The sequence below is a fragment of the Triticum aestivum genome, chromosome 4B (assembly GCF_018294505.1).
Source record: "Triticum aestivum cultivar Chinese Spring chromosome 4B, IWGSC CS RefSeq v2.1, whole genome shotgun sequence".
NCBI classification, from domain to species: Eukaryota; Viridiplantae; Streptophyta; class Magnoliopsida; order Poales; family Poaceae; genus Triticum; species Triticum aestivum.
Genome location: NC_057804.1, coordinates 226,670,048 through 226,678,268, shown reverse-complemented (window position 1 = coordinate 226,678,268; position 8,221 = coordinate 226,670,048). Strand labels below are relative to the sequence as shown.

The 8,221-nt window shown below is 43.6% G+C and overlaps 1 protein-coding gene across 3 annotated transcripts in view; it reads right to left on the bottom strand.

The window, feature by feature from the left end:
• Positions 1–2,233: 2,233 nt before the first annotated feature.
• LOC123091868 (uncharacterized) overlaps positions 2,234–8,221 on the bottom strand; it is a 26,669-nt gene continuing 20,681 nt past the window's right edge. The window contains exons 4-9 of one of the 3 annotated variants that reach the window (XR_006443666.1): positions 5,299–5,359; positions 4,873–5,170; positions 3,976–4,083; positions 3,768–3,891; positions 3,243–3,695; positions 2,234–3,082 (exon numbers count right to left, since the gene is read on the bottom strand). The gene's annotated coding sequence lies outside the window, so the exon portion shown is untranslated. The remainder of the gene's footprint in view (positions 3,083–3,242; positions 3,696–3,767; positions 3,892–3,975; positions 4,084–4,872; positions 5,171–5,298; positions 5,360–8,221) is intronic. The other 2 variants (XR_006443665.1, XR_006443667.1) reach the window with 2 other exon arrangements.

Here is an 8,221-nt window from a genome sequence, read left to right as displayed (position 1 = left end):
GGAGTGGTGCGTGGGCTAGGGTTTCCAGGGGGAAGTGGATAAGAGGGAGTGGGGGGGAGTGGCCGGCTGGGCCTGGTGGTGGCCCAGTTGGGCCTGTGGTCAGCTGGGCCAAAGCCCGGGGGGGTTCTCTTCTATTACTTTTTTTTTGTTTTGTTTTTCTGTTTTATTTCCTTTCTTTTATTTATTTCCTTTTCTATTTTAATTCAACTTAGGGCATTTAAGTATTTTATAAATTTGTGTTTTCTCTAATATAATTACCTATGCCAATTTTGGCACAGACCGAACATTTTTGTTTTGATGTTTGAAAACTTTTGATGTTTGACCATATTTAAATTTTTAATTTGAAAAGTTTCGAACCGACGCGAGATTAGCAACAGTAAACGAGGTGACGTGGCATCACTAGCAGAGGATCACTGTAGCTTAATTTCCCGGGCGTCACAGTATGTAGTTCAAATTAAGTGAAGCAAGTTCATACAATAATTAGAAGGTTCAGTACAGTTCTCTGTTTCAAACTGTTTTTCTTGTGATGCGGCAAAGTAATTTTCCTACAGTTATAAAAATCGTTGTTCATAGTTTAAGAGTAATAATGTTCTGGCAGGCACAAATTTAGGAAAAATACCACATGAAAATGAATTGAACTGTGCATGATTCACAATCGCATCTAAGTACAAAACCAACAGTGGTCCTCCATCTAAGCAATCCATGAGTACACGTTGATCTCAAGATTACTAACTGAAACCAAGTCTCGCAACAGTAAGGGAAGAAGACCATGACACCAGTATCAAGTGCTGAAGAATCGGATTAGGTGTTTTACAATTACAGAGAGTCGAAGAGCAGTGACGTGGAAGCAAAGAGGCAACCAAAGCTTGCTATTCAGCTCATCTCCAGCAACAGCGGCAGCAAGGTGGCGTCAGTGACGGTCAGGCCAAGTTTTGACGAACTTCAGGCTCTACCGCGCCGTGGCGTAGCTTCGAGGGGATACATACCTCTCGTGTAGCCACCACAGGACTCGGCGGGCGTTCTTGTTCCTCCGGCGAACTCGGCGCTTCTTCCTCCGGCGAACTTGGCGGCGACATTGGATGTTTGTTCAAAAATTGCAATTTCGATAGGATGATGGAGATTATGGTCGAAGGGAAAAACCTGATGGAGATTCCGGCCGAGGACCCTTGCTTCTTATAGCAGCCAATCAAATCCGGGTTGGGCACTACATCAATTTGTGTTGGAGAAGGACACGGCCGGCCTCCAATTTTCCATCCAAATCACGATAGGAGCAACGGAGGTTGAGAAGGATACCACGGAGGAGGCCAGAGAGGACTGGCAACCGGCGCCGGCGGCCGGCGTACCATCCTCCATGAACGCCCACGGCGTCCGCCTTCTCCTCCGCCTCGTCTGTAGTCGCACCCATGGCGTCCGCCTTCTCCTCCGCCGCGGCTAGCCGTCCGACGAAGGCGCCGCCCCTCACCTGCTCGTGCTCCGCCGTCGCTGCCGTCGCTGGAAAGGGAGGAAGGCGCCGCCCCTCACGTGCTCGTGCTCCGCCGTCGCTGCCGTCGCTGGAAAGGGAGGAGTTTTGGATAAGATGAATCAGGGACCGCGGACTGAATATTGAACAAACGTAGGGTCTTTTTTGTAAAATTGAAGGGTTTTCCCAGATTCACTAACGAAAGGACTGCGGGTTCTATTTTCGAAAAGCAAAGGGACTTTTTTTATAAAAACGCCGCAACGGTGAACCCGGAGACCCAATCCGTGCTTTATTATTAGGGAGAGACTAGGAAAAATGCCCGTGCGTTGCAACGGGAGGAGAAGAAGTATCACCACACCTTCTTTCTTTACCTTCTGAAACAAGTGATGCTTCTAATTTCTAAAGCTTCACTTCAGAATAAATGTCAGTTACAATGAACCAAGGTTGGCTAGGCATACTTAAACACACAATCTGGAACTGCCATACAATAGTTGAACAACATCATCGCAAGTGTTTTGTCATGAACCACAATCTAAGTGTTCCACCATTATCATACACATTATGGTAATATTCAGAAATTCATTCACAGATGGATGATTTATAAATCTTTATAAATGACGATTAGCAACAAATATATCCCATTGAAAGAGTGACAAATTATTCAGGCACCAATGGGAACACATAGAAAACAATATTTCCAGAGATCCCATTGAAAGAAATTTATGATAGTAAATATGACAAAGCAAGTATGTCAACCATGCTTAGAGGATTACATCATACAATTTGGTGCTTTCAAATATTATAGCATAATTAAGATACAACATAACCACTGAACGAAATTTCTTCAAAAATAAACATAAATACAATAAAGAAGAGAACTCATGCGACGACATGTTCATGATGTACAACATTTATCTGTTTCAAGAAGAAGGGTAAATTTGATTAAACTGACCAAAGAGAAAATGCATGGACGCCCAAAATAGAACTTCAAAGAAAGCCAGGGAGAAACTTTGCCAATGTAAAGACCAAAGGGAACAATATGTGAATCATATGTTAGTTGTGCGCATCAGTCATGAACTTGAGAAAATATATCACATGCCAACTATAAAGACAAACAATGAATTGTATTTCACAAGTTTTTGCAACTAATCCATGACAAACCAAAGAAAGTATAATAGATGAAGGAAAAGAAAGCTTTATAATCCATGATAAACTATTGAATTAATTAAGCTTATCGGCATCTATGTTTATTTTGTTTGTATCATCAGAACTGACGCTAGATTTGTTAATACAAGATAATAGTATTACATGCCACATGACCAATTTGTGTAATGTTTGGTTTCAAAAAGGCGAAAGTAGTGGTCATCACTCATGAAAGGATAATAGGGTTGGCCCCCTATCCTGAAGCTACTGTTGTCCTCTTGTGGTACAAAGTGTCGTAGTCGAGAGATGAAACAAACAACGGTGACACTACAGTGGAGGGAGGTTCGTGTGTATGTACCAGATGTACTGAGCAACGATCCGGTGGTCTCAATGGCATGTTGTGCATCATGCCATATGGCACACATCCATGGTGCATGTATATGCAGGCAAGGATCGGCAATCCTCTCTGCGCTTAGTCCCCTACAAGTAATCATATGATCCCCATGATCTCCAAAACTATATGAGCACATTATCCATGCAGCAAACAGTAGTAAATTAGGTACAAGAATTCATCCTAATAGACAAACTTGTGGTCCAGTATGTACCTGTATGCAAAAATAGAACTGCATGAAGCCAATACCTGCACTTGGAGACACGGGGATGCAGCAGGGACATGCAGGCGAAGCTCATCCAATCACCATGCGTCATCTTTTTTTCATCACTTGAGCTTTTTACTATTCTAGCACCCTGACCTGATTGTGCTGCAGCTGCACGTAGAGCGAATGCAAACAAACACAACTCTTCAGAAAACAACTCAACCAACACACATTAGTCGGAAAAATTTAGTTTTGAATAGTAGATGATTAGCTGCTGCCAACTAAAGATAGAAGAGCATGTCAACTGCCATGAGTAGGGATAATGAGAGGAATCGAGCCCTTGTGGTGGGAGTCGGGTCCTAGGGGATGTGGGGCTCCATTGGCGGCGTGAGATCCACATAAGCTCAGGGATCCTTAACGCATCGCCCGACCATGGACTAGAGGCGTCATTGAACAGGGACTATGGAACCAAATGTGTTGCACTGTACTATTTTGAACTGCCAAACATGATTGTTTGTGAATAAAAGTTCAATGACAATATAAGAACCAAGTAGCTCAGCAGTAGTTACCCTCAAATGTTGCTCTCCAAATTCCCTTTTCAAGCATTCAGCTGTAGAGATATATTGTGTGTCAAAAAAGACTAAATTGTTATTGTTACTTGCATATTGTCCATTTCATTCTTTCTGAAAGTGTCTGCAGAAACATTTAATTTGCTTGTTATTCAGAAAAACCACGAAAAACATCTGTGATAGATCAATGATCTAGAAGAGTTGGTACCTAAACCAAGTAGGTTATGTGATACTATCTCTGTAACTTAATAGAAGGCGTTTTTTAACACATTACCGCCAGTCTTGGGAAGCTTCCTTGCCAGTGCGTATCCTATACCTGTTCAAGAGCATGCAAAGGTCACCGAGCAAGAACTTAACAATGTTAGTTGAAGCCAATTTCCACATGTGATGGCATATAAAAGCTTATACACTAATTTTGAATGGGAATAACTCACAGTTGCTGAATCAATATTCATGTACTGCTACTCGCTTGCTCAGGCAAACCAGTTACCTATATATCCTTCGGATATTCATAGGTGGCGCTGGTTTGTAACAAAGAGATGGATTGTAGTGAACCACCAAAAGAACTGTGGTGTGTACTTGGTAATAACCTTAATCTTGTATGAAATTAGTAGCAATCTTAATCTTTTTTAGATGGTAGCGCTCTAACTCTTAATTAAACACACATTTTACTGTATTGATTTGCTTGCCTAGAACCTACATGTTTAAGATAGAGAATAAGAGAGCACCATTCTTATCAATTTTTTAGATTATGATGTCGTTTATTTTAGCTACCATCTCTACGAACAAATTTGAACAGAAACTTTTGGTATGCATTGAGTAGAATTTTAGGAATGCATCAATCAAAATTATAAACTACCATCTAGTATCAATTAGTACAATACCATTAGGAATATGCACTGAATTAGGAATTTAAATAAGCTAATATACCTATGATAAAATCAACCCATACAACACTCATTCTATATTTTTCCCAGCTCACCCAAAGCCTAAAACAAAATTGTATCTAGGCAAAAAGAAAGGAAACACCTAGCTGTGACTTCTTTATATGATTAAAGAAAATCTGTAGACATACATTTGTCACCTAGAGAATGAATTTTCTCACCCAAAGAAATAGGAGTTGGCGTACCCATGTGTCACCCAAAGCAATAGGAGTCTTGCGACTCCACATGATGTAAATTAATTAGCAAACCATTATTCGAGCTTCTGCCGCACCACCGCCCAACACGCTCAGTTCTGAAACCACATTTCCCTCATGCTCATCTTCCTCGTGCAAGTTTGGATTCAGTGGGCTGCAACCGGCTAGAGTGTTGCTGCTCTGTAGGGACCATCTACTGCTGCAACTGCAGCACTTCATACTTGTATCTCAGTTAATTATGTACCCATCTACTACATATGTAGACCTGCCAATGCAAGTTGTCTTCGGATTAGGAGTCAGAAGAACGTAACATACCGTATGCAAAGTATGATGCCAGGATAATGATATAGGCTGAGGCTCTTATGGAATAGCAGTAAGGTACTGATGTGCTACCAGAAGCCTTATAGGGTGTGGGATACCTGCTGCTGTATGGCTTGAATGGCTTTGTTTCGCCCTGCAAATATGTTGATATTCTTTTTAAGCAATATGACTAATCAAATGAAACTATGAATGGAGCACAGTCTAATTCAATGAGCATTGAAATGCGAATACCATAGATCCACTGAATTGTTTTCTATTTGGTACTTCTACTTGAACTGTAAAAGCATCCGCTGAGACATAAGAAATGCGAATAAAGTATCAGAGACAACTATCCTTACAAGTTGCGGAGCAAAATCTATCTCATGGTTTCCAGCTGTCCAGATCCAAGGCTGGTATGCGAGATTCCGCTGTACAAATCTTGCCCACATATCCCACCTTGTATTATCAATTTATCATGATATGGGTAATTATCGGCATATGTCAGGTCCCGACGAAAAGCACTGCCTCGGCTTTTTTTTTTGAAACAAAGGCAAAAGACTTGCCTCATTCATTAATAAAGAAGGAGAGTTTTAGAGTACATAATAGTGGCTCCACAACACAGCCCGTCCGTCAGCGAAATGAAAACAATAACTACTCTTGCGGCATGATAATGCTCAGGTGCGTAGCTCCTGCCGTGACCCAAAGTTTGGCTTCATCTTGGATTAGTTTTAGAATGTAGAAGGGCGGCGTTGATTTCTTCCTAAAAACTCTAGCGTTTCTCTCCTTCCAAATGGCCCAACCAACAAGCATAGTAAGGGAAGCCATGGCCTTCCGGTTCGCCGTATTGGGCTTCGACATGTTTGTCCACCAATGTTTGATATTGCGCTCCGCCTGCCATTGATGGATCTCGAGAGCCCCTAGGCCAAGCCACTCCTTTACCAATCTCCACACGCGCAAGGTGAACCTGCACCGAAAGAAGAGGTGCGCGGACGTCTCGTTTGCCCTTCTGCAGAGGGTGCACAGTCCGCAATTCTCCCAACCTCGCTTCTCCAATCTATCCGCCGTCCATATTCTGTTTTGAATCGCTAGCCAGGAGAAGAACTTGACCTTGGGAGGTGCCCAAACCTTCCAAATAGTCTGGTTCATGGTCGTCGTCATGGAGCCCAAGAACTGGACCCTATAAGCAGAGGCCGCCGAATACTCACCGTTCGCCTCAAATTTCCAGGATATGTCGTCATCAATCTCTGGTGAAAGCTCGAATTGGTCTAGATGGACCCAAAGGTCCACGAACTCCACGATGTGCTTGGTCGTTAGGTTGATGGAAGGGTTGATCTGGCGCACCCAAGCATTGTCTCGCAGTGCATCCCTCACCACCCACTTCTTCCGCTTGGAGGCTGCGAAGATGAGGGGGGCGATATCCTTCGGTTTTTTTCCCCTCAACCATGGTGCCTCCCAGAAGGGCGTCTTCCCTCCATTTCCCACGGTGATGACGGTGGAGGCGTAGAAGAGGTCCATATCCACCTCAGAGCACGGGTTTCCTAAGCCCACCCACAATCTAGTCGGATCCTTCCACTCCACCCATGGCCATCTCAACCTTAGAGCTCTTGCAAATTTCCCCAAGTGTAGGACTCCAAGCCCGCCGAGATGCGTAGGGCGGCAAACAGTATCCCAGTTGACCTTGCATTTTGCACCTGAAGTTTGACTCTGAGCTGACCAGAGGAAAGCACGCTCAATTCTATTGACATTGTGTAGCACACCGGCGGGACGTTCAGGGATGTGATGTGGTAGACGACTTGAGAAGTGAGGACCGATTTGACCAAGGCCGCCCGGCCAATTGTGGTGATGTTTCTCCCTTGCCAAGGAGGGAGCTTCGCAGCCACCTTGTCCTCAAGGTGTTGGAAGTCCACCCTTTTCAGCTGCCAAATAGATAACGGGAGGCCCAGATACTTCAATGGGAAAGAAGTTCGCGAGGCGGGCAGGCTGTGGAGTATGTCGTCAAGGTTTAGGTTGCCACAGCGAATTGCGACGACAGAGCTCTTCTGAAAGTTGGTGGACAGACCGGTGACCCCTCCAAATGCACTAAGGGTGGCCGCAAGGTTGGCCACATCTTCCCGTGAAGGGGAGATGAAGATCGCCGCATCGTCGGCATACAGGGAGGTACGGACAGTAGATCCACGGCCTCGAATTTTCTGGAGCAGGTTGTGACTTGTGGCAATGTCGAGGAGCTGCTGTAAGGGGTCGATCGCGAGGACAAAGAGAAGGGGTGAAAGGGGGTCCCCTTGTCTGAGCCCTCGTCCATGGTAGATGGCGGGCCCGACAATACCGTTGAGGAGGACGCGCGAAGAGGACGTGCATAAGAGGGCCGCCACCCAATCCCGAAAGCGGACTGGAAATCCCAACCGGCGGAGTAGGTCAAGGATGTACTCCCATCGCACCGAGTCCAAGGCCTTCCGAATATCCAACTTGAAGAGCAAGGATGGAGTTCTGTTTCTGTGGAGACGTCGCGCGAGGTTTCTCACATACATGAAGTTGTCGTGGATGCTCCGTTTCTTGATGAAAGCACTCTGCGCAGTTGTGACGCCCGGGAAATTAAGCTACAGTTACCCTCTGGTAATGATGCCACGTCACCTCGATTATTGTTGATAATCTCGTGTTAGCTCGGAACCGAACCAAATTCAAATTTGAATTAAAGTCAAAACAATTAAAGTTTTCAAAAGTCAAAACTAAATTGTCCCTAATGTGTCTAATAATCCATAATAAATGCTGGTGAAGAAATCATCTCTTAATAAAATACCTAAATGCACTAAATAAACTAAAACAGTAGCAAAAATGATTATTTAAATGCTTTAAAATGATAAACAATTACAAACTAATATATTTAGGTGCCAAGTTAATTGTGGCAGTGGTATAATTCCTATTACCAATTTAGGGATCATTTTGTACTTCACAAGACTAAATTACAATGAGGAATAAAATAAAACAGAAAAGAAAATAAATAAAAAAAGAACAAAAAAAA